This window comes from Furipterus horrens, unplaced genomic scaffold (assembly GCF_987537825.1).
Source record: "Furipterus horrens unplaced genomic scaffold, mFurHor1.1.pri manual_scaffold_4, whole genome shotgun sequence".
In the NCBI taxonomy this organism is placed as follows: Eukaryota; Metazoa; Chordata; class Mammalia; order Chiroptera; family Furipteridae; genus Furipterus; species Furipterus horrens.
In genome coordinates this window covers 67,555,548-67,582,467 of record NW_028327174.1, presented here as the reverse complement: position 1 = coordinate 67,582,467, position 26,920 = coordinate 67,555,548, and the positions used below count along the sequence as shown (strand labels likewise).

The following is a 26,920-nucleotide window of genomic DNA, read 5'->3' as shown; positions in this document are numbered from 1 at the left end:
AACAGGTCTTGATTTTTCAAGAATTCACTTAAGGGAGATTACAACAGAAATTCAGGCTTAAGTACTTCCCCAATTGCAGATTAGTTAAGCGATTAGAATGAAGTGAGCAGTGGACAGTAGGCAAGACAATGGTAGCTGGTACTGGTTAGACCAGGATCAAGATACTCCCTTAATCAGTCTTATTCAGTTCCCAGATCTAAGCAGGGTCTAAGGGGAAGAAGACTTCATTTTTGTTCTCCTTAAGCAGTGGTATTTCTCAAGTCATGAAGGCTGTTGAAGTGTGGTTAGTGTCCTAAAATTACTTCCAATTATTCCGAGTCCTTCTGGAAAGCTGAATGCTCATTGGTGACATCTGGCAGATCCTTGGCCAGCTTTACCCACTGTCTAGCTTCGGAGTTTTCTCCTAGTTTTCTTCCTAATTTGGGAAATCCTGGCTGTAGCTCTTCAGCTTTTAGGAAGCTCTGGGGGGCATCCTGCACAGTAGCACTGAGAGGGCTTTCAAACAAGGTTGCAACATTTTTTTTTTTTTCAAGCCAACTCGGGTGAGCAACCTGATACTACCGCCTGCCAAGGAGAAAGTGAGCCATGAGGTTTTCTGACTGGAGAACAAGGGCTTTGTCCATATGCTCCTTGAAGCTAAAGCCACTCTGGGTGCACCTCTGGATGCCCTCATGCTCAACCAGCTGACCACAAAGCGCTGCATACCATTGGTGACAATTAGCATTCTCATCCGCCTTCTCCAGAGCAGCCTCCGCTACTCCTTTTCCATGAACAGCTATGACTTCCTCTTGCTCACCTCTTCAGTGAGTTCACACAAGTAACTGCAGGTCCAGGCTAGGCCCCAGAGAAAGTCCTGCCGACTTCTATAGCTAGCTTGTTGTTGAGACGCAGCTGGAGGCCGTCCCGCTTGCTCTGCTCACTGACCTGGTGCAGCGTGTCCTGCAGGCCCCGGGGAGCCTTCAGCCTCCAGAGCTCTAGGAACCGGGCCTGCAGCCACGTCTGCCTCCAGGTCTAGAGAACCCTTTCGGCCCATTTTCATGGTCTCACAGCTCACTTCGTCTTCCCGGTCTTCACTCTCCCTGCCAGAGTCCCGCTCATAGTCAGACTCAGCATCAGCTGTTGCGTAACCCCCTTCGCTCTCAGCATCTGTGAATGTGGCTCCCGAAGTGGCTGTGAAATAGACGGAGCCAGAGCCAGAGCAGTCACTCCTCTCACGGGCAAACGGGAACCTTCACTGCCAAGCCACTCCCTGGTTCTCTTCCACGTGGGATCGTAATTCCCCGACCGTCTGCCCAGCAAGCCCCTGCAGGATGCTCCTCAGTTCTTCTACCGGCACAGTGCCACCAGACTGGTCAGCACAAAGTCCCGGAGGTCTAGCACCATCTCCTGACCTTCTCGTGGAAGGGTGGGCAGCATCGCAGCATCCCTGGCCTCACCTGGAATGGCCCAAAATGGCCTCACCTGGCGTCCAGGCTCTGAAGTTGGCATGAGGTCCAGTGAGTTGGGCAGGAGCTGGCTCTGGACATGGCGTTGGGTCCGTTTCCACCACTGGCTGTAAAGGGCACAGAGGAATCCGAGGTCCGCGGTGGTGCCTAACAGCATCCCAGCCGGGAGCGGGCGCTGCGGGAGACCCCCAGCCTAGACAGGATGCATCAGGCCACTCAACGCCATGGCAGCAGTTGCCGCTGCCTCTCGCTGTCAATGATCGGCCTTCCTTTTTCAATGTGACTTAAAGATTGCTATAGTTCCCAAAGTATCTTAAGTATCTCCCTGACTGGCTGAATCAGCTTTTAAAATTCTTGTAAAGCAGCATATTTAAAATCTTTTCTTTTGTTTTTCTATGAAACCTACCTTATTTTATCTAGGAAAGTAGCGTCCATTGACACATAACCTTGGTTTACTTTACCAGACTTGGGATGTTTTGATGAAGAATATTTTGGCAGTTTTGGTCAACACCTACAGCTGTAGAGCTGACAGAGCCTGCAATTCTAGGCAGAATTTTGTGGTGGGATATTCTGGAAAGTTCAGCGGCAAGATGAAGCTATTGAGCACTTTGTAGGAGGACTGCATGTGAATAAAAGAAAGACAAAAAGTAGAAAAAGGAGAGAGAATAGCAAGTGGAAATGCAACAATCATCCAAGTTTATTCAGTCAATGGGCTGTGTTCAGTAGCTATGAAGCTTGTATTAGCTTTTAAGTGGCATTTGTCAGTAACCATTTACTCCTGTGGTTCCTGGCTGCTTGGTCTTTCATTCAGGTAGGCATAGAAGTCCTTTGTAAATGTTATAGTCCTTTACCTAGGCAAGATATGTTTATTATTTTGCCTTCCATGCCTTCAGATTCCAAAGAGTTGTCTCGGTAATTGAAGAAATTAATACCCAATAAAGGGACATGGCAAGTGAACCATACCCAGGGGAATGAAAAAAATATATGTATATACACACAATAACTCTTTTTCCTTGTCTATCACACATGCTAACAACTCTAAGATGGAATTTAAAGCTAGATGAGAAAAGACAGAGATCTGTGGAAACTCTTGTTAGAAGTTAGATGAGTCTTTCAGAGGCTTGTAAGTCAAGTTGCATTGCAGCCTCTGCTTAGTCTTCCTATGGGACCAGTCCAAAGGGAGGAAGTCTAACACACACACGCACACACACATACACACATAGTCAGAGTCAGAATACATAGAGATTTGATAAATCCAAATCTTAACTCCATTGAACAGATGAAAAAAATTTAACAGATTAAAATGAGTTTATAGCAGAGGTAGGATTAGAACCCAGGTCTCATAGCTGCTAATCTCATCAGTTTCCCACAATATCATGTTGCCCCAAGTCCATGTGTTAGATATATACCTTTAGAGCCCATAAAAATACCAAATAAAGCCAGGCAAAAGGCCAAAAGCAAGATCCTGCAAGTCTGACATCAAACACTGGGATTACATGTGTAAATATTAGGTAGAATACAATCTCAAGCCATGCTGCCTTTTACGAAAAGTGGATCAATGGTACTAAGTAATTTGACCCTCCTTAATTTCTAAACAAAGAAAGGAATATAGGCTGCTACATTTTTGTTCTGTTGAGACATTTTAAAAAATATGAAGTGATGTATTTCATTTGAAGGCTGGCTTCAACTGATTTGGGGAATACTGGTTAGCCATGGACAAAGAGTAAAAATGAACCTATTGTGTCAAGATGCCTGGCTGAGTGCCACAAGAGTCAGAAAAAGGTCATATTTATTCTACTGGACATTGTATTCCTTATCTAGACTCTAGATAATGAAGTTCATTGGTGACCTAAATTGGGAGACATTGTCAATGTGAATGAGGGCAGAGAAATAAAATAAATACCAGTTTAGACATATATGCCAGGGAAGATACAGTGGGACTTCACTTCAAAAGAAACTTCACAGCTTGGAATGGAAATGGGTTCCAGAAACTCCAGGGATAGGAAAGTCATATAAAATGGCAATGACTAAGAAAGAAAAGGAGAATTATAACAGTTTGCAAGAGAATACAAGATTACAATATGGAAAAGTGAAAAAAATACCCCAAACAAAAAGGGCAATTATGAACTTACATACACTTACATGAATCTTCCATCTCAGAAAGATTTCTGTTATTATATTGGAAATATAAAGATTTTTGGTGTGGAGTTGGAAATAATATCAAAATAACCAAGTAAAGAGATGAGTTGCATATAAAAGGGACAGAGTACAATGTGAAGATGTCAGCAGTGTCCTCAGGATCCCATTTAAATTAAAGACAAAAGAGGAAGAACTGAAGAAAGAAAAAGAATAAAATTGCTGTTTCTGCCCTCTTTTGTTTATTATGCTTTTCTCTCTGCTGTTTCTTTATGAAAAATAAACTTTTTCTTAATCTTTGTCAATTTCTAGGTCTAGAAAAGAGCAGCCAAGCTGCAGCTACAACCTATGACCAGGTGGCCAAGCTGAGGCTCCCTCTATAATCCTATGAGGATTTTTTTTTTTTCAGATTTAATGTGTTTTATTGATTAAATTATTACATTTGTGCCAATTTTCCTTCCCTCTGCTCCCCTCCACCCGGTGGCCCCCCTCCCTCCAGTTGTCCCCCCCTTTTAGATTATGTCCATTAGTTGTGCATACAGTTCCTCCCAACCTCTCTCCGTCTATTCCATTCCCTCCTACCTTGATCCCCAATTCCTATATCATCTCCCTCCCTTTCCCCATTCCCCCTCCCTGTTGACCTCCCCCCAATATGCTTCCCGTACCCACAGTTCCTCTTCCACTCTCGTTGCCTATTTAGTTTGCCTTTGTTTCATCTCCCTAGCTTCTGTTTTTTTTTTTTTAAACCAGTCCCTTTAACATCTCATATAACAGTGGTTTGGATCTAATGAACTCTTTCAGTTTTATTTTGTCCTGGAAACACTTTCTCTGTCCTTCTATTCTGAATGACAATTTCGCTGGATAGAGTATTCGTGGTTGTCGTCGTCGGCAGCCGTCCGTCTCGAGAGACGATGGTGTAGCTTCTTAAGAGTCTATCTGCACCGCCGAGAATGGCTGTGCAGTCCGACTCAGGAGTGACATGGTATCTGTCTCCTCCCGTGTTGAATCGACATCTTGTGATGACGCTGAAGCTACAGAGCCTGGGCAGGGTAATATGGAGGGTCTGCTGTTGCCCATGCAGCAGACCCCCCCCTCTCTTCGCAGCTGAAGGGTCCAAGGGAAAGACGGAGTCGATACAGCTTGGGTTCAGGTGCGCCGCAGGAGTTGCCGGTGTTGACTACAACGTCAAACCGCCTTAGGGACTCCGGCTCCGGATTTTCTGTCGGGGTTTACTCCCTTAGCCTTTCCCCTGAAGAGGTATGCCGCAAGGCAGCGGAGGTTTTTTGGAGTCAGAGTTTTCCTTCTCTGATTCGTGGTTGTAGGTTTTGGATTTTCATTACTTTGAATATTTCTTGCCAGTCTCTTCTTGCCTGTAGGGTTTCCCTTGAGAAGTCAGCTGATAGTCTAATTGGGACCCCTTTGTACATAATTCTTTTCTTCTCTCTTGCTGCTTTTAAGATTCTCTCTTTATCTTTAATTTTTGACATTTTGATTATAGTGTGTCTTGGAGTGGTTCTCCCTGGGTCCAGTCTCTTGGGAACTCTCCTTGCTTCCTGGACCTGCAGGTCTATTCCCTTCCCCAAGTCTGGGAAGTTCTCCTTTATTATATTTTCACTCAATTTTTCAAGTTCTAGTTCATCTTCCTCATTCTCTGGCAAACCAATGATTCTTATGTTGGGCCTTTTATAGCTGTCCCAGAGGTTTCTGATCCTTTCATTGTTGCTTCCCATTTCCTCTCGCTGCATTGGTTGACTGCTTGTTCCTTCTCCATATTCCAGTTTGTTGAAATGAACTCTGGATTTTATTTCCTTTCCTTCTGTCTCGTATGCTGTTTTGTTCCTTTCGTTATGAAAGTTTTTCGCTTCTTTCATATCTTTTTCCTGCTCTTTTGTGAATTCTGTAAGCCACCTGATAACAATGGCCCAGAACTGAGCCTCTGACAGGTTTCTTATCTGTTCATCTGTCAGGTTCTCTATCTGCTGCCTGGTGAGTTGTGTTACCGGTATTTCTAAAGTTGCCTGCCTCATTTTGACAGATGCGTTTTGTTTTCTTGGGCTGGCTGTGGGGGCAGTGCCTGTGTACTCGTCACAAATCAGCGACCGGCCGGCGCCTGCCTGTCCGCGACCTATTTCGCAGCCCTGTGGTGCTTTCTTTGGGGGCGGGGGTCCAAGATGGATTCACACAGTTATTCAGCTAGGAGACCGGGATCCGTCCTCCCGCCCCCCTGGGCCTCACTGTTCAAGGCGATGCGGCGGCCGCTCTCCGCAGCTCCGGAGTCGCGCACCGCCAGGGGCTTGGCCGCCAGGACTCCTGGCCGGGGTCGCGCACCGCCAGGGGCTTGCGCAGCCTGGATTCCTCGCCGCCTGCCGCTCCGGGTGCGACCGCAAACAGCACTGCCCACTTTAACTCTTACCTGCCCAAATGGCACCGCTGGTTTATAACTTCATATGTTGGACTTCCGTGTAGTTTTATTTTCTGGAATTTCTAGTTATCCTTTGTTTTGAAGTAGTTGTATTCCTGTATAGTTGTAGAGGGAGACCTAGCGTGTCCGTCTAAGCCTCCATCTTGGCCGGAAGTCTTATGAGGATTTTTTATTGTCTCCGGGGACTAGAGCACTTAGTAATGCTCAATTTTTATTATCTTCCCACATATTTGGAATTTGTAGAGTTAGAATTCTCTCAAAGTGTCCTTATTAGAACACATAGTAGTCTGTTTCATACTGTGTAATGCCATGATAAAATTTAGCATGTGTGATTGCTGTGTAATAAGATTCAGAAATCATATGCCACTGGGCCAGAGATGGATCATCCCTGCACAACCGTATAGAGTAACTGAGGTTCCTTTGTCAACAGATACCTCTATTTCATGGTAGAAGGCATCCATTAAAGATTGCAAGAGATATTTAAATTAAAGGCTGACTCACCTAGAACTATTAAATTAGGGTCCAAATACATCAGTTCTCACTAACCCACAGATAAGTATGGGTTTGATTTTCTGCAAAAGTATGGTAGAAATGATAGGCGATATATGATAAGTAAAAGGGAACAGAATTATAAGAAAAAAGGTACTCAAACACTTTTAGGCAACATCTATCCAGCCTCCAACTTTTAGAGCATGATTTGCTTACAATAAAATGTCAATATTTACCAGTCAGAATTCTTGGGCATGCTTAAAAGCAGTAACTTTAGATTATATCCCAGAGTTAAAAATGACCCAGATAACAGATTTTTCCTTCTCTGTTCACAAAGTCTGTTTCAAAAGTTCAGCTGTAACATAGCCATCTCCTTTTTCCCAACCAGTACATATGCTGCTCATGATCATTTTCATAGACCAGCATGCTATTTTGACAGAGGGTATCATGTCAGCATTAATTTACCTCATCATATCCTTTCATGAACCAGTCCAGGAACTCCTAAACCACTTCCTCTTTCCTTTGCCTACTCAGTTCTATGTATCTGAAAGATTTAGATTGAAAAGAAACTGAATGAAAGGCCACAATTCTAAAGATTTGTAGAACAACATCGTATGTGTTGTCAGAGTATAGTAAAAGGGGCACCAATGTCTGTGAAGGCACAGTGGTGTGTATAAAAATTTTATCAAGTGCAGCAGATAAAATTCATCATTGAAATAATTGATTTATATTCAAAGACCATCAAATAAGTGTTTTATGGTTGAGGGAAATCTGTTTCTGATTCAATTAACATGTATGAGATTTATTTATGGGTTTCTGCTAACATGGGCCAGGCACTATTTATTTCATTTCAGTCTTACCAAATGCTAAGTATTGTGGTTATGCTGAGAATACAAAAATGAATAAAATGTAATCACTGCCTTCAAGAGGCACATAGTCTAGTAGGGGAGCGAGATTCATAAATAGATGTGGTTAGTGTAATGAAAGAGACAAGCTGGAAAGCCCTGGCTGCTGTGGCTCAGTGGATTGAGCATCGGCCTGCAAGCCAAGTGTCGCTGGTTCGATTCCCAGTCAGGGCACATTACTAGGTTGCACGTCAGGTCCCCAGTTGGGGGCGCAAGTGAGAGGCAACCACACAGTAATATTTAGAAAGAGGCAAGCTGGGAAGGCCATGGAAGCACAAAGGAGGCGTTAAGCAAAGTTTTCTGCAGGAAGCTGCTTTTGAATTAAGTGGAAGAAGGGTAGCAGGAAGAAGCAGTAGTTTGAGGTAGGGCCAAGTACTGAGAAACAACGCTTCAGTGATGCCAGAGAATAGAATAGGATGTGCAAAGTGGAGAGAAGTGATGGCTGAAGAGTTGGGCAGTGTTCAGAGTAATACAAGGCCTTGTGTGACAAATTAAGGAGATTTTCTAGCTGATTCTTGATGGAATATTTTGTTCCTAGCAGAAGAATTTTGTGTGTGGGTGGGGGGAGTTTGCAAAACACTGGATCAAAAGATTCCTTTAATACAGAGTTTCTTAGAAACTTAAATATGCTAATATGCCTTGTGACTCTCCAAAACAGGGACTTACTATACAGTTTCTGACTATGAAACACTTATGAAATATCATTTTTTGGGACTAGAGTTCTGAAATGCACACTTTGGAAAGTAATGCATAAATCTTTTGGAAACCATTGAGGATTTTAAATAGATGGATGATATAGACAGATTTGCATTTTAGAATACACCGGTAACATTTCAGAATGTTCTAGCAGTGTAGAAGGTGATTACAGAGGGACAAAACTGATGGCAGAGAGACCAGTTAGGAGACCATTTTCCAGGAGAGCAAAAATGAAGGTCTGCACTTAGGTAGTAGAAGGAAGATAAGGATTAAAAAAATGTTTAGGATGTTAGGTGGGCAGATTTGGTCATTTATTGAATGTAGGGACAGTGAGGGATAGGAAAGATTCAAAGTTTCTAACATGGATGATCAAGTAGAAGGGGTGCCAACAATTAAGTAATTATAAGAGGAGAAGTGGGTATAAGTAAGATATCATGAATTTAGGTTTGGACAAGTTGAGACTGAGGAAATCTATGACATATCTAATGGAGATTTTGGGAGATAATTAGATATGAGTGTGAAGCTTCTGTTAAACACCCAGATTTGGTAGTTTAACAGCATATAGGCTGTTGTGTAGTTAAAATTATGATAACATTAAAAATCACCCACAAAGAGAAGTAGAATTAGAATATGGGCCAAGGATAGAAGCTAAAGGAATTCCAACAAAAGTGTTTATATTCATAACAACTTCAAAACCTTGCTAACTCAAACCATAAATATAGGTTTCTATTTATAAATACCAACAACACAATATTAGATCTATTTCAATGATGCTTTTGGATGTACATTAAGTTTATATCTTACCTTATGCTTTATATTAATCTATATCAAATATTTTAACAAGCAATCTCCACTTGCTCTCTAATTAAATTACCAGCATTTTAATTTTTTAAACTTAAGAAAGATATTTTTTATTTTTTTGTTTTTAGAGAGAGGGGAAGGGAGGGAGAAAGAGAGGGAGAGAAACACTGATGTGTGAGAGATACATAGATGGGTTGCCCCTCGCATGCCCCTAACTGGGAACCCAACCCACAACCCAGGCATGTGCCCTGACTGGGAATTGAACCGGCAACACTTTGGTTCATAGGTTGGCACTCAATCCACTGAGCCACACTAGCCAAGGCTAATTTTTTAAACTTTGAAGTGCCTTTTTTCTTTTAGTTACTTTTTGAAAACAGAGAACAGTAGCAAAAAGTGATTTGAACTGAGGTTGTCATATTTAAACCTATGAATTTGCAGATTGCTAGTGGTGGCTCCAACATTTCTACATAGGAAGAGCTTGAAGAGGCAATCTGGTTGAAAGGAGGTGCCAAGGCAAGGTTTATATAGAAAATGTTTTTTCCAAGATTGAATGTTTCTTTGGGGATTGGGGGTTGATGAAAATTATGCATGAGGTTGAGGAAGCTAAATTGTCTATAGAACCTTCATTTGGCCCCATGACTGATCTTTCATGTGATTAAATATTTGGTTACTAATATTTGCAGCTGATATTAAATTAACCCTCTAAGTAGCTAATAATATGTCAATCTAAAAAAGAAAGTCTCCTGCAATTAAATTGTGCAAAGCCACATCTTCATGGTGTTTATTGACCTAATTATATTGTTGATTCAGTTACTTATTAGCATTCTATTCTTTAGTATATTGAGGCTGCTTTTTTAAAAGCAATGTGGCAGAAATTTAAAATATAATTACTCATAGTTTTGCTTAGTATCTACCACTGTTGTCTCTCAGTTTTCATAGTGTAGATACTAAAATTTTTACATAATCACCTAAATGCTTTGTGGAAAAAAAATCACTGTATAAATAAAAATAAGTATATAAATATATGCAACATTATACTTATTCTGAATAATAAAATAAATTATATATCTAATTCACTCAGGTTGTAAATGACATACTTTGATGTTTGAGCTGCAAGTTTAATGTTATGTGAATGTGAAAGAGTATTAAGGAACACAGAATAAACTTTTAAAAATAAAATTATGAAACATTCTCTGTGTATATCAATTAACAGTAATTCCATAGATTTTGCCTCACAGATTTGAAGAATTAAAGCAATTAATTTCTTTGGCACAGAGCTTTCTTTCCAAGAATAATTCAGGCATTTAAAAAAATCTGTTTTATTAGATTTGGAAAAAGCAGAAGCAATATCTCTGGTATATGTGCCCCCTCCAAATACAGCTTCGCAAAAGGTAGGTTTGCTTGGAATCATTGTCATGGATACAATTAAGCTGAAGCTTAATGAAATCAAGGTGGTTTTCAATGCCTGGTTTCATGATCAAAATGATGTTTATTATGATGATCTGAGATTGGTCAATGCATGGCCTGCTTCTTCAGCACAGAGATTATATTTAGTTAAACATAATCACTTTTGCTCTGACTAGTGTGGCTCATTTGGTTGGGTGTGAAAGGTCACTGGTTTGATTCCCCATCAGGGCACATGCCTGGGTTGAGGGTTCCACCTCAGTCTTAGGCAGGCACATAGAAGAGGCAAACCAATCAAGGTTTCTCTCCCTCTCTTTCTCCCTCCATTCCCCTCTCTCTCTAATAAGTAAATAAACATTAAAACCAAAACAAACAAACAAACAAAAACCCTAATCACTTTTCCTAATAACTAGTTTCTTCCAAGGAATGCCAAAGAAAGGGCATTTCACATTAACAGAGTCTTTACACATCTACAGTGGAAATAGTAAATTACATTTCAAAGAACCTCAAAGCCAGTGACTTAAACATATATATTATTTATGAAGAAGAAAGATCTGTAATAAGAACAGGAAATATCAGGTTTGCAGAAAAGATATTTCATATCTTATTCTTTGTCATAAAAGATTAGCGTTTAGGCACTGAAGCTGAGGTTTTAGTTAATGGGATAGATGTTTACATTAACTAATACTTCTTATGAAATTTAGTTGATCTTTCTTAGGAATTTCTCAGAAAATTCACCTAAAGCCTGCTGTTATGGATACATGTGTAATGTTTATGAAAACCTATGTCCCCTACATAGAGATGTCAAGCCCTTATTTGGTCTGAATTTTCTGATTTCAAATTGAAAAGGAACCCTGGAAGATGTGAATCTGATAGTTGTGGGATAGTAGAAAGACTGCTGGGATTGGGACTTGGGCTTGGATTAAGAAGAAGGTTCTCTTACTTACTGGTCTAGACTAAGTTGCCACATAAAAATACAGGATACTCAGTTAAGCTGAAATTTTAAGTAAGCAATGAATACTTTTTTTTATTATAAGTATACTCCATTGCAAGGACATACTTACATAAAAAAAATTACTTTAAAATAATATGAAATTAAATTTAACAGGGCATCTAGGATTTTTATTTGCTAAAATCTGACAACCCTATCTTAGGTAAGTGTGGTGGTTATTTATAGTTTGCCAAATCCATCCACCCTTTTCTGCCCTACTCTGGATCTCTGCTGGTGGCTGACTCCTATGATTTCTATTTCCTGTGCTCCCTTGGTAGTTGGCTTCTTGTTGAATTCAGCCAGTGGAGGGAATGGAAGGAGACAGGAGGCAGAGAGAGAGGCCAACTTTTCCTCCTTGCCTTTTTCGTGCCTCAGTGAAGCATCTCTGGTGGTGGCAGTGTTCTTCCATAACTATGGCTCATGCCTGACAGTTCCTCCTCCAGGGCTTCAGATCTCCTGGGACCCTGGCCACACTTTTCTCTGTCATCACTCCTTCAGCTTTGGGAGTATCAACAGCTTCCCTTGGCTTATAATCTCTGGGTGCCTCAGCATCCCTTTTGCTTTCCCTAACTTTCTTTGCCCATATCTCTGTAGGCAGTCCATTATAATCTCCATCTGAACCATCAGAGTTAAATTGTTTCCTGGTTGGTAAATCCAGTCTGTTTAATTTCTTTGAACCTCCTCTCTTTATTCATAAAATGAGGAAAATAATACCCCCATACATTTTTTTGGTAAGGATATTATACTCATATATGTGGATATCATGGGGGCAGGAATCTAACATTTGAATTAATAGCATACTATATCAATAATTCTTTCCAGGTCTGGTATGGCTGAGTAGAGCCTATTGAAACCAAATCACTAATATATAACTACAAACTCATAGAAAATATTAAAATCAACTATCTGAAGGAATTAGGTAATGATGCAAAGCAGGCAGATACTGGAGGAGAGTTAATACTTGGATGAAGGGAGCAGCACTGGATTAGTCTCATTTTTGTAGCTCTTAAACTGCAGGAAGATCCTAGTCTATACCAGATGGGAAGGCTAAGAGTCCAATAGGAAACCTGCAGTTTTACTGACTGAAAAACAGTTTATGGCAACTACAGCCATTAGAAATTGAAAATGGAAATCCAAGAAAGGAGAGTTCCAGAAAGAGGAGCCCCAAATTCTATGTATAAACTTTTCCCAAACTTTTGGCTGACCTTTGAATCACATCTACATGGACAGACTCAAGCAGGCTAACTATAACTAAACAAAGAGTATTGGGATTTAAACTGTTCTCTATTGCAGGAGAAAGAAAGTTTTCAGTTTGTTTCCAGCCAAGTCAAGTGTCCATTAAAACAAAGCAATCAACACTTTTCAGAGAAATATAGCAGAATTCAGAGTCTCTACAACACATCTTTTACAATGTCTACAATACAAATCATAATTACTTGGTAAAAACCAGAAACATAAACAATTTTAAAGAACAAAGACAATTATCAGCCCTGAGTGGTGTGGCTCAGTGGACTGAGTGCTGGCCTGCAAACCAAGGGGTCACTGGTTTGATTCCCAGTCAGGGCACATGCCTGGGTTGCAGGCCAGGTCCCCAGGTGGGGGCATGTGAGAGGCAACCACACATTGGTGTTTCTCTCCCTCTGTTCCTTTCTCCCTTCCCCTCTCTCTAAAAATTAATTAATTACATATATAAAAAAGACTTATCAGAGCCTGAACTCTGAGAAAACTTAGGTGTTGGAAATATCAGACAAAGATATTAAAGCAACTACTATAACTAAACTCAAGGATGTAAAGAAAAATATGCTCATAATGAATGGAAAGATAAGAAATCTAGCAGGAAAATAGAAACTATAAATATAATAATTATAAATGGAAAAATATAATATCTGAAATAAAAATATTTACTGAATGGGATGAACAGAGAATGAAAGGCTAGAAGAAAAAATTTATGAGCTCAAAGATATATCAATAGAAATTATACAATTTGAAGAACAAAGAGAAAAGATTTTAAAAGTTAACAGCCTCAAGAGCCTGAGGATCAATATCAAAATGTTTAATATCATGTGACTGGAATCGCAGAAGGAAAGAAGAAAAAAAATGAAGCAAAACAAGATATTTGAAGAAATTACAGTTGAAATTTTCTCAATTTGATGGAAGGAAAAACATCTACAACATCAAGAGTCTCAAAACCTTGAGACTTCTGGCCAAGATGTAGGCATAGGTAGACACATTTTGTCTCCCCCCACAACCATAAGCAGGAATACAACTAACTCAAAACTAAAAACAACCAAAAGTTCCAGAAAAATTAAACCAACAAACAAAGATATAAAGAAGTAATACTCATATAGACGGGTAGGAAGGGCAGACCTGGGGTGGAGAGAATGCACGGTGGTGGTGGTGGTGGTGGCAGCAGCAAGACCAAAAGAAAGTACAGTCACATATTATAAAAGCCTGTAAAGTGATCCCAGCCCCAGGTCAGACTGTGCAGCTCATGATCCCAGTGCTGGGGAAAGTAAAGCCTCATTGCTTCTGACTGTGAAAACCAGTGGGGATTGGGGTGGCGGAAGAAACTGCCAGTCTCTCAGCCATGTATGTTTTTTTAGAGGGCCCCCATGGTCCTAGAACATCCACAAACTCACACACACTGGGAACGACAACCAGGGCAAAATCTAGAGGAGCACCAGTCCCATAAGGGAAGTGAGAGAAATGCCTGGAAAGGGATGAGTGCTGAGCAAGCAGCATTGTTCCCTCTCAGACCCCTCCCCCACATACAGCACCACAAGGTGGTGAAATGGGTCATTTCACAATGACGAATACCTAAGGCTCCACCCCTTACAATGTAACAGATGAGACAGCTTTACCTAAGATACAGAGGCAAACACAGGAGCCTGTCAAGTTGAGGAGACAGAGTAGTATGGCCCAAAAGAGGGAGCAGATCAAGGTTCCAGTGGGAGAACTAAGTGACAAGGAGATAGCCAACCTAACATATGTAGAGTTCAAAACACTGGTGATAACGATGCTTGCAGGCTTGACAGACATGCTTGAGTATGGAAAACGCAAAAGGGAAAGTAAAAGCTATGCTAAATGAAACTGAAGAAAATTCACACGAAACAAATGATGAAGAGAAGGAAGCCAGGGTTCAAAGCAATGATTTGAAACAAAATAAAGAAGTAAACAGCAAACTGGTACAGAATGAAGAAACAAGAATTAAAAAAAACGAAGAGAGGCTTAGGAACCTCTTGGACAACTTTAAATGTACCAACATTCAAATCAAGGGTGCCAGAAGGAGAAGAGGAAGAGCAAGAAATTGAAAACTTATTTTAAAAAAATAATGAAGGAAAACTCCTGAAATTTGGTGAAAGAAATATACATACAAGTCTGGGAAGCACAGAGAGTCCCAAACAAGTTGAACCCAAAGAGGACCGTGCCAAGACACATCATAATAAAAATGCCAAAGGTTAAAGATAAAGAGAGGATCTTAACAGTAGCAAGAGAAAAGCAGAGAGTTACCTACAAAGGGATGCCTTTAAGACTATCAGCTGATTTCTCAAAAGACAATTTGCAGGCAAGAATGGACTGACAAGAAGTATTCAAGGTGATGAAGAGCAAGGACCTACAACCAAGGTTACTCTATCCAGCAAAGCTATCATTTAGAATGGAAGGGCAGATAAAGTGCTTCCCAGACAAGGTAAAGCTAAAGGAGTTAATCATCATCAAGCCATTATTATTATTATTATTATTTTTTATTTGAAGGAAGAGGGGAAAGGGGGTTCGTGGAAGAGGAAACTCCCAGACCAACTTGAGAGTTGCTCAGAGCAAGGGGAAAAGGAGAAAAGGAGAAAGAGAGGAAGGGAGGAAGGGAAGAAGGCAGGGGGAGTGGAGACCTCTAGTCACCCAGAAGAGCCTGTAGAAATAGCCTCCGTCATTAAACCATTATTCTATGAAATTTTAAAGGGACTAATTTAAGAAAAAGAAGAGATCAAAACTGTGAACATTAAAATGACAACAAACTCAGAACTATAAACAACAGAATCTAAAACAAACAAACAAACATAGAATACAACGAGAATAGGAACAGAATCATAGGTATGGGGATCATTTGGAGGGTTATCAGCTGGGAGGGGGAAGGGGAGAAATGGAGAAATGGTGCAGGGATCAAGAAGCATAATTAGCAGGAACAAAATAGACGGGGGGAGGGGGCGGGGGGCGCGTTAAGAATAGTAGAGGAAAGCTGAAGCCAAGTAATTTACATGCACAACCCATGGACATGAACTAAGGGGGGGAGGGTTGGGATTGCTGGAGGGAAGGTGGGTACTGGGCAGAGGGGAGAAAAGGGAAAAAAATGGGACAACTGTAACAGTATAATTAATGAAATATACTTTTAAAAAAAGGATCAGAAATGAGCCTTACGTGCAAATAAAGTCGCACCTGGTTACATCATAGCTAAACTGCTGAAAATCAAAAGTGAAGAAAAAATATTGTAAGAGGGCTGAGAAAAACAACACATTGTGTACAGGTTAACAACTCAAATGATCGCTGACTCCTCATCGGTAACAATGAGGTTAAAAACAGAGAAACGATATCTTTAAAGTGCTAAAAGTTAAAAAACAAAACAAAACCACAAAACCAAAAATTCTGTACTCAGCAAAAAATATCCTTCAATAATGAAGGTAAAATTAGCACATTTTCAAATTAAAGAAAAACAAGATAATTTATTGCTAGCAGACCTGTGCTGCAAGAAATGCAAAAGGAAGTTCTTCAGGCAGGTGGAAAATGATTAACACATGGAAGTTCCGATCTTTAGGAAAGAATGAAGAATTTTTAGATGGTAAATATGTGGGTAGATAACTATTTCTTAGCAAGTGACATGAAAATAATTATTTCTCTATGCAGTTTTAGTTTACAATAATGTATATAAATGCATGTAAAAGAGTATTATCAGAAATTTCAACTGAGCACCAAGATAAAAGGCAGCTTGGATAGAGGGCACATTCCAATGGCTATGGTGATCCAGATACAAGTTTTCCAAGGAAATAGCCAAGAATATGTTAAATGATTTACCCACATTAAGAGTGTAAAACAATTCCCAGTTAGGGCACATGACTAGGTTGCATGTCAGGTCCCCAGTTGGGGGCGCGAGTGAGAGGCAACCACCCAGTGATGTTTCTCTCCTTCTCTTTCTCCTTTCCCCTCTCTCTAAAAATAAATAAGTAAATAAACAAATAAATAAATAAAAAAACGCTAACAATTTTTAAATCTAGGTGCTGGAAATAAGGATGTTCATTACACTCTTAACCTGTTCTGTTTAAACAATTTAATTAAACGTAAACAAAAATAAAATTACATAGTAGAAGAATAGAGGTTTTTTTTTTTTTTTAAAAGAGTGTAAAGCATTTAGATTTTTGGAAGGTTGAATTGATTCTGAGGGTGATTAATTTGGAGGGAGCTATGCTGTGCTGTGACCACCAACATTTATCATCCAAAGGGATTTAGGCAACGGTCCTGACACTCCATTCCAATGAGAGGGGGTTCAGTGGGACCAACCATTTGGATAGCTTGATATGGGTGGAGGGTATAAGTGGATTTGTTCATTCATTAATTCATCATTTATTAATTCAGGTATTTATTTAGGGGTAAAGTGCACTTTTTTTTTAGGTGTACAATCCTAGGACCTTTGACAAACGTATACAGTCATGTGAGTAACAGCATAGTATTACTGCAGAAGTTCTCTGGTGTCCTTTAGTAGTCATTTCCTCCCTATGCTCCTAGCCATTAAGATTTGGTTTTTGTCCCTATGGTTTTGTTTTTTACACAATGTCATGTAAATAAAATCATATAGGATGTGGCTTCTTCCATTTACCTTTTTTCAATTAACATATTGCTTTTGAGATTCATTCATGTATCAGTTGTTTTATAGATGAATTTGTTCTATTCACCAGCTGATGAATTTTTTGGTTGTTCCTAGTTTTTGGCAATAAGGAATATAGGTGTTTTAGGCATTTGCATATAGATCTTTGTGTGCACATGTTTTCATTGCTCTTGAGCCAGGAGTAGAGTTTGAGGGGGCAATATGTTAAGTGTATGTTTAACTTTATTGGATTGCTGTTTGACTCCGCCTGGGAAATCTGCAAGCAGATTGACCAATGGCTTTAACAACAGAATGAAGGAGTTGTCTGCTCTCTCAGAGTATGCTGGGATAAGAATACATGAGTGCTTATTGTAACCAGATATCCTTTGTAGCAGTTGCTTGTTACTGCTAAAATAACAAAACAAAACTATCCCAAAATAAAAGAGCTAAAACAAAAATTATTTGCTTACAATTCTATAATTTGGGCAAGGTACAGGCCTGGTTTGACTCCATTGTGTTGACTGAGATGTCTCTGCTCAGATTCGCTGTAGAATCCTAAAATATCTTTACTCCCATATCAGGTACATCACCTGGCATGGCTGGAATACCTGGGATCTGGCTGAGCCTTTTTCTCCAGCAGAGTAATTGGATTAATTTATATCATGACTTGACTCCAAAAAGGTAAAAACAGAAGCTGCAAGATTTCTTAAAGTCTAGGCCTGGAAATAATGTAACATCATTTTTGCTGCATTTTCTTGGGATCATCCTGGTTTTAAAAGGAAGGAAATTAGACCCCGTTTCTTCATGGCAGGAGTGGAAAAGTCACATTGCAAAAGTGAAATGAAATGAGGGGCAAATGTTAAAGCTAGCGTTAAAGGCCATCTGTCTCAGCAAGCATTGCAGTGATACAAGATTCTGTTTAATGGTGAGACTTGGAGGGGTGATGGGACCTCAGCAGAAGGGAAGAAGAGGTATGATACAGGATTCTAGGAACTAGGAGAAATTCATCAGTCAACTGTCAGAATAACATATATACATGCAGATCAAGTGAACTAAAGTTGAAAGGGCTGGAGATTTCCAAAAAGTCAATGAAAATGTCTCATTGGAAGAAAAGTCAAAATTCACATCATCCAGTTCCAGAGAACACAAAGCCATCTTACAACAACAGTAGTCATATGAGAACTTTCTCATCCTTGTGTATCTTCTTCCCTCTTCATCCCAACTTCAACTCTGGTGGAAACAGAAAGTCAGAAACCATAGTTAATAGACTAGGGGAAGAGGCGTAGGGGAGGAAAGGTGAATTGCCTGTACTCCCAGCATGCATGTGTCCAGACTGCAGCAGATCCTGCTGGGAGAGACGCAAGATGGTTTTTTGTTTTTGTTTTTCCATTTTATGGTTGTCCTTTATTATAATTTAATTCCACTTCATGTTCATATCCTTTCCTTTTGTTTTGTTTACTGTAGGCAATGATTCAGATTTACCATATGGCTCCCACCACATAGTGACTTCTTGGTTCATTTTTAACTACCTGCAAAATCATGGCACATGGCTGTGACCTCCTCTTAGTTTGGAATTCACCCTTTTTTTTTTCAGCATTATATTACTATATATTCTGATCTGCAACTGGACAAAAATGGTCCTTAAAAGGCAGAAGGTCAAAGTCACAGGCAAGCATATGTACACAAGAATATATTTACTTTTGTAAAAAGCTGTGTAGCTTCCTTTTTGTAATTCATCTGTAATTATGGACAACTGATTTTTTTGTTGTTGTTTCAGAGCAGGTTCCCTTCTCTACCTATACTGTAACAGTTACCTGTGTTGATTCAAGAAATGAAAGCTGATTTTAAATTATTCTAAAGAAAACATAATTATTAAGGCATATTGGAAGTTCTCTCTATATAGGGCATTCTAAAGTCAATCTAAAAATCCCTTGGATTATCTATACTACCAATCCTTATTTCCCAAATCTCCTTTTGTTAGTATTCATAATTGTGAATTAACAGCGTAATTATACTAAGCCTCTAGGATAATCAGGGTAAGACCTTTAAGTAATGAGGAGTCACCAGGGAGCTTAGCGACCACTCTAATCAATTATTTTGTTTTGTCTGAATTTATGACCACACACTACCCCTTAAAATTAGTCAAGGGCCAGACATCTTGCAAGCAGGTGCTGCTTGTAAAAGTGGTATGGGGAAAATAGAAGAATCAGGATCTCCTTATCAACACTCTTGGGAAAATAACTCACAATAACTGAAGGGTGGGCTATTTTGTCATCTTGAATGCACTTTAGCAAAAAATGTTTTGGAGAAATGACAATGATGTACTGCTCTGCCATCAAATATAAATTGATCTCAACTGTTTCCATCTTTATTTCTTAGGGTGGACTGGTTATTTTAATGCTTATCACATGGAGAACTTTTTGCTGCTGTATACTGTTAAAATTTTCATATTTTATTACACAGGGCATTATAGCTATTACCCCAAAAATGTGAAGTTGGAAAGAACATTTGAGACTAGTCCAGTATCCTAATTATATATAGGAGGAAGCTAAAGTCCGTAGGTATTAGGTGTCTTTCCTTCGGACACAGAGCTGCTCATGGCTGAGGGTCAGATCAAGCATGATTCCACATCTTCTGACTCTTAGTTATGCATTTTTTCCACTTCCATACACATTACATAGATAATTACCTTCATATTAAAAATTAAAGTAATATATGCACATAAAAAGAAAATTATATTTAAAAAGTGGTCCTCCATCTTAAGCACACATTAAAATCACCTGGAGGGCTGTTAAAACCAGCAACACCAGATTGCACCCCAGACCAATTATATCACAACATCTGGGGATGGGACCCAGGGATCACTAGTTTTTAAAGCTCCCCAGGTGATTCCAATGAGTAGCCAAGGGTGAGAACCAATATATCTACTAAAATATTTATAATGAAAAACAGATGTTTCTGGCCTAACTTTAATTCCCTAGTTATACTTTCTATAGCAGTTGTTCTCAAGGTTAGAACCTAGGACCAGCAGCATTGGCAACTCCAGTGAGCTTAGTAGGAATGCACATTTATGCAGCGAGTTCAGGAGTGGTGGGTTTTCCATGGCTGACTCTGCAACAGAGATCAGGATCTCAGAGAAGGACTCCTGAGTAGGGCACTTAGCCAATGTTGGCCCTCAGCTGCTGAAGCTGTGCCTTCATTTTCAGCACTGTCTCCCACCACAGGGAGAAGATTGTTTGAAACCTCTGGTGACGAGGAGTCTTCCAGAATCACTGTCATTAATGCTCATAGACTTGACTGGGGTCAGAGCTGGAAGCATGAGTATGGAAGATAGCATGCCAGGTGTAGAGACTGGGGTTGTCCTTCATTTCTTCTGGATAAATGGTTGGGCCTGAAGGAGTGATCCTGTAATCGGGGGAATTGTAACCCATCCCACCACTATTTTTGCATTGTTTCTGTAAAAGCTTACTCTGACTAATCCATAGCTTGTAGGTAAATAGCACATTTGTTTAAGAGTCCTAGGAACTACCTTTAAAAGGTACAGAGTCCAACCTTTAGCCATCCCAGCTCTGGGAGATTCGTTGAACTTCGAATGAAAACCAGGATAATGTAAAACCAAGATAATGAAAACTGGGATGATACACAGCAGACCATCACTTGACTACTTTCAAGGGCCTATCGGAATGGACTGTGCTGGTTTGCACATAGTCCCCTCAATGGAGAACTTTCAACCCCTCCCCCTAGATCTCTTTGTTTTGCTTTCCCTCTCCCTCCTTATAAAAACCTTCATCTATACTGAGACAGTAAGATGGGCTTTGGGACGTGAGTCCCTCATCTTCTCAGGCAACTGGCATCTGAATAAAACACTCTCCTTCTCACCAACACCTGTCTCACAAGTTTGGCTTTCATTGCAGTAGGGAGCTGAACCTGGGTTTGGTTACAATCCTGCTGGTTTGATCCTTTCGCCACAGGGTGTCTGCAATGGTGATAGAGCAAAGCCTCAAGCATCTGTGTGCAGATGAACTCAGGTTGTGATCTCTTTGCTGTGGCAACACTTGTATTCAAAAGGTCCTATTTTTGTGCCTTGATGAGGTTTATGATCTCTGTTTTTTTGTGGCCCTGTGTCATATGATCCAACATTCTCATCCTGTTCAACAGTAGGTAAAGATGAAAGATGAACAGGCAACCAATCAGCAGGAGGCAGAAGGTCCAACACCAGCATGAACACCTCGATCACCACGATCACTGGGGTCTTGACCGTTAGATGAAAATATGGCAGAAATAACTGCCACATGTTCTGCCTGCCAACATTTCCATCATGGGCACCCCTGTGGATCACCCACAGGTTGATGTAGTACTGGATGAAATGTACAAGAGGGTGATAACCAAGCACAGTAACCTGGTTGACATGGAGGCCACAGAGCTGAAGAACCACCAGTAATTCCTGCTCCTGACACAGTTATTGAGTCATTTGCAGTGATAGACAAAGCCAGCAATGCACTGGTTGCAGGTGCTACAGTGTTTGGCTTTTGCACTCACAGTGACCTCACACAGAGAGCAATACTGATTCTCAATGACACAATGGTATTTAGATTGGTTCAATGTAGGCAGAAGTTGACTGTAGGTGATCTTGTGTCCAATGCTCACTTTGAGTGGATTGATGGAGGTAGATACCAAGTGCATGATGATATGAATAAAGAATATTCCATCAGTCACTCTGGAGATGATGTACTTCCACTTATGCAGCATCATGGGAATAAAAATGCAAAACATGGCTAAAGCCAAGATCACAAATGTGGCCCAGGATATTGCCTGGTATTTGTGTTGGGCTTCAACCAAGCCATTCACTCTGGACAAACGAGACAGCAATGTTTGCTTTTCCCTGCTGGTCACAGGGTCTAGGAGGACTCATCTCTGGCTCCTGCCACAGCAGTTCTTCTTAATAATATTATCAGTCCCTTCAGCAACAGTTTTTTATTTCAGTACTTTGATTTCTTTCTCCAATTCTGTACATCTTGATTTAGCTTTCTGTATTAGCATCATCTGCTTCTTGGCAAACTTGATAAGATCTTCCTGGGGCAATGTTCCAGTCTTCCACTCTTCAGGGAGCCTACTAGTCAAGTATTCCCTTAGATTTCCCACTTCCAGGGGTGGCTGGTGCAGCCACCCCATCTTGAACAAAATCCTCAATGGCCACAGGCCCACCATGGCTACATGGTCTGCAGCTCAGCAGCCAGGGGCCACTGCAACCACTTGGCCTGCAGTCTGGCCACAGCTGCCTCTACTCCTCTGAGTGCAGCCACTTATGACTTTGGAATCCTATTTCTTAACTTGTCAATTTTCTGCTGCATCTTTTGACTTGTTATTATGGTAAATGAGGATTTATTTATCATTTAGTTATTTTTCTCCTCCCCTCCTCCTTCCAGTAAAGTTACATCACAATTTTTGTTAAATCAATCTGTGTTTGCATTATTAAACCATAAAAATATTGTTCCCTGCAAAGCTAAGATAAATCTATGCTTATATACCTTTGCTTACATACTTATTGCTTTTTCCTGAGATTAATAATTGCCCTGTTTGCTTATTGGTTTCTATGTATTTCTTATTAGTTTTACATGTTCCACTATATCTGTTATATGCCTACTAAAATAATACACAAACATTCAACTCTGAGATATTCCATCCATTACATTTGGAAGCCTGTGCCCACCCCACAACCCCACCCCATCCCAGCCCTCCATTCTCCTACTCTGATATGAACTGGTTATTCTCTGAGGTCTGCTATACAGCTGACAATCTAGCACCTGGCATCATCCTTTACCTCTTTCTCTCAATGCATCCAGTGTGCAGGCAAATTTACTGCCGCTGCCTTCAAAATGAACCCAGACTCTGATCCCCCTCTCAACTCCTCTGCCAACATACTGCCCAAATCTCCATCATTCTCACTTGAATGACTGAAATTGCCTCCTTAATTCTTCTACCCATGCCCCCTTCAGCCTATACTCCACACTGTAGCTTTTAAAAACATAGCTCAATTCTTTTAATAATAATTGTCTTCCTATCTTTTAAAATCACATGATATGACAGATATTTCTTAAAAGCTTATTGAAAGATGTCATTATTATATCTGTGGGCATAAGTAAGCTTTTCTCTACAACAGGTATACTAAGGCAGCTCAGTTTATTACTAAGTATAGCGTTTATGTTATTACATAGTTTTTAATAACCACAGATTCTAGATCTTATAAAACTGATAATGACTTTAATGACACTATAAACCTGTAGTTGGAAATTAAAAGATATAAAATGGCATATCTGCTAACTTTTATTTTAAAAATAAACTCTTACTAATGTTGTCTAAATATCTTAGAACAAAAGAAGTCCCTTTGAAAATTAGTTTGTGTATCTTGTATTGATAATAAAGGAAGTTTAAAACTGAAAAAAAAAAAACATAGCTCAAATCATGTCTCATGTACTTACAGTTAAGTGTAAATAAAAGAAGAAAGTACATGTTATTTGGAAAATGTTTCTCTGCGTGTGTGCGTGTGTGTGTGAAGGAAAGATTATGTATGTGAGAATTCCATATATCTTCTCACTGATTGCTCAGTAGTAATCAGTGTTATGGGAAACAAACAAAAAGTAAACATTTTAATACAATGAATACCTATTATGCACTGTAAAGATATTAAAGTAGAATATGTGATTCTAGCCTGTGAAAATTCACAAATTTCTATAGGAGATAAATCTTGTACACACATTAGACTGAAAAGGCAAAATAAGGTTTGATTATATACAGAAAGTAGTATTATTAGCACGTTAGAAAGTCAGAGCAAAAAAGAATGTGCTATTTTGACTAACTAATCAGGAACACTATCAAGAAGACAGGATTAAAGTTAAGATTTAAATTATGGGTAGTATTTTTAAGTGCAAAAACTGTATGGAGAATTTTTAGACTGAGATAGCAGTGACAGCAAAGCATAGAACAAAGAAGTATAAATCCAATTTAAAGAGAATATGATTAAGACAACTTGACTGGTACATTGAAATGGTGCCAGAGTATAGCTGAAAATAAGGTTAAAAGGTCTTCATTGATGTTGAGCATCTAGTGGATTGATTGTCTTTTTCTTATTAATTTAATTAGCCTTTTATATTTTATGGGAAATAATAATAGCTCTCAGCTAACCCAAGAAAGTAAATTTTATTTTCTCCTTTTAATAGATAAACAAACTTGAGACACAAAGATGTTCAGTAATTTGCCTGAAGTCAAAAGACTAAAATGTGGTATAGCTAATATTTGAACCTATACAATCTAATTCCTGAGCCTGTGCTCTTAAATACTACTGATACTGGCTTCATCTATTATATATACTGCAAATATTTTATCCATTTTCCATTTGTCATTTTAACTTTGTGTATGTGTCTTCACTGTATAGACATTTAAAATTTTATGTAGTCAAATTTTCAATATTTTTTAAAGTTTCATACTAAGAAAATCTTCATATGGATAGATATTGCCAGAGTTCTCCGCGGTATCAGCCCTTCCACGTGGCAGCCACTGAGCTGCAGCAGCCGTGGCTCTGCACTACCCTTTCGCTGTGGTCCTCAACAGGGGCCATAATGTAACCGAGAATGTGAGCCAATCGAGGCACAGCTGCCCCTCAGGTGTCTCACTAAGCACACCAAGTTCATTCAGGACATGATCCGAGAGGTGTGTGGCTTTGCCCTTTCTAAATGGCATGCCATGTAGCTGCTCAAGGACAAGAGGGCCCTGAAATTCATCAAGAAATGGATGAGGACACACATCCATGCCAAGAGGAAGAGAGAGGTGCTGAGCAATGTCCTTGCATCTATGAGGAAGGCGGCAGCCAAGGACCGAGTAAATAAAAACTCCTCAGGAAAAAAAAGAAAACTTAGTATGAAGAATAATACGCTTTTCTTTTTAACTTTATAATTAATCTTGAATCTTTTATTGTGTATGTCTATGGTCTGAGGTAGGGATCTAACTTCACTTCTCCCCTCCAATGGCTAACTAATTGCCCTGAAAATATGCCCTTTCCTTAATGAGTTGATGTGTCACCTTGATGTAGTAGATGTTCAGAGATTTGCCACAATTGATAGATACTCTACTAATTAGCGCTTTATTCTGGTTAAGAAGAATTCTTATTAAAATGCAACCCTGGAAGGGATGCCAATTAAAAATGCTACGGTGTAAAAAGTAAAATAAAATAGTTATATAATGTTGGGTTCTTATTATCCAGTTGAGATAAATGTAGCCAAGTTCAGTAATTATGGTTCTGAAGTTTAAATCTTCTAGGAAAAGATGATGAGAGAAGAAAAATTAATTTTTAATTTCGGGTACGTGTGGAAGAAACTTGCCTTCTTTACAATTTTGCCTTTTATAGGCAAAATTCAGTTTTTGAAGGCAATATTGTTAAGCAAACTGAGTAATTTAATTTCTAATAATGTGCCACCAATTGCAATGATGAGGGCTTATAACCTGATTTTTTAATAGGCAAATCTCTCCAAATTTTTCTAATATCTCCCAGCTTTGGATCAATGGAAATGCAACCAAACACAAATAATCATTAGGATCCACAGTCCAGCGAAGACCCTTTCTCTGGAAATATGACACTCTGATGGGTTCTGGGGAAAATACCAAAACTTTTCATCTCTTTCAGAAAAATATTATGCACATTTATCAGTGGTCCCTATGTATAGAGTATCAGGGAATCCATATGCAAATATTGAATAATTTCCCCTATTCCACTATGTGCATACTCTGAATAACTAATGTCCTCACTTGCCTTCACAATGATTCAGTGTGCTCTAACACAAATTCAACCATCTGTCTGTGTTTTCTCCCACTTGCAACATTTGTTCTTCCTGCTAATCTGACTGCTTCTTTTCTCTGCTTTCTGATACAGATAGAGCATGCTACTCCAAAAGTATACCAATTAACCAAAAGCAAGTCCCTTGGATGACAGCAATTTAAAATTCACCCTAGTTAGTAACCTTTAAGAAAACCATTATTATTTTTCTAAGTATATTTATTGGAAAGCACCCAGAGGTCTTACTGACAGGTGCTTTTCAGTCTGTTGGCAAAATCAAATGTAAATTTAAAACCATCGTTGGAAGAAATAAACAGAATTTTTCTTAAATATGGCCTGGAGGATCACTAGTTTCTGTTTTAGCCAAGTCCCAACATTCTTGAGAGTATATTTCTAGTCTTTATGTATCTACTGGAATTATTTACCTTCCTCTTGAACTACATTCTTTAGTTGTTTCCTCAATGAGGGTTTTTTGATGGTAAATCCTCTCAGTTTTGGTGTGTGTGTTTCTTTGATCGCATATTTCATTTTCATTCTCAGAAGATTATTTCAATTATATATGATCCCACTATCCTCTGAATCACATTAGTGTTATTAAGAAATTAGCTGCCAGTTTAATAATGTTTCCCTTGTGGGTAATCTATATTTTCTTTCTAGTGGATTTGAAGTTCTTCTTTCTGTCTTTTCTGTTCTGCAGCTTTACTCTATGCATCCAGGTGTGAATTTCTACTTATTTGTACTGTTTGAGATTTAACGAGCTTCATGAATGTGACAATTGATGTCTTTCATCAATTTTAGAAAATTCTTAGCCATTATTTCTTCATTTATTGTTTTTCCTCATTCGAATTGCCTCTTCCAGGAATTCTAATTAGCCCCCACTCTACATTTATGTCTTCTAAACAATCTTTAGTGTTTTACACCTAGTTCTCTTTCTGAGCTATAACATAAATTTTTTT

General features: G+C 39.3%; 2 pseudogenes; one reads left to right on the top strand and one right to left on the bottom strand.

The window, feature by feature from the left end:
- Positions 1 to 284: 284 nt before the first annotated feature.
- LOC150012156 (regulator of microtubule dynamics protein 3 pseudogene) lies at positions 285 to 21,431 on the bottom strand (annotated as a pseudogene).
- A 24-nt stretch (positions 21,432 to 21,455) lies between these two features.
- LOC150012155 (large ribosomal subunit protein eL36 pseudogene) lies at positions 21,456 to 26,117 on the top strand (annotated as a pseudogene).
- Positions 26,118 to 26,920: the final 803 nt, after the last annotated feature.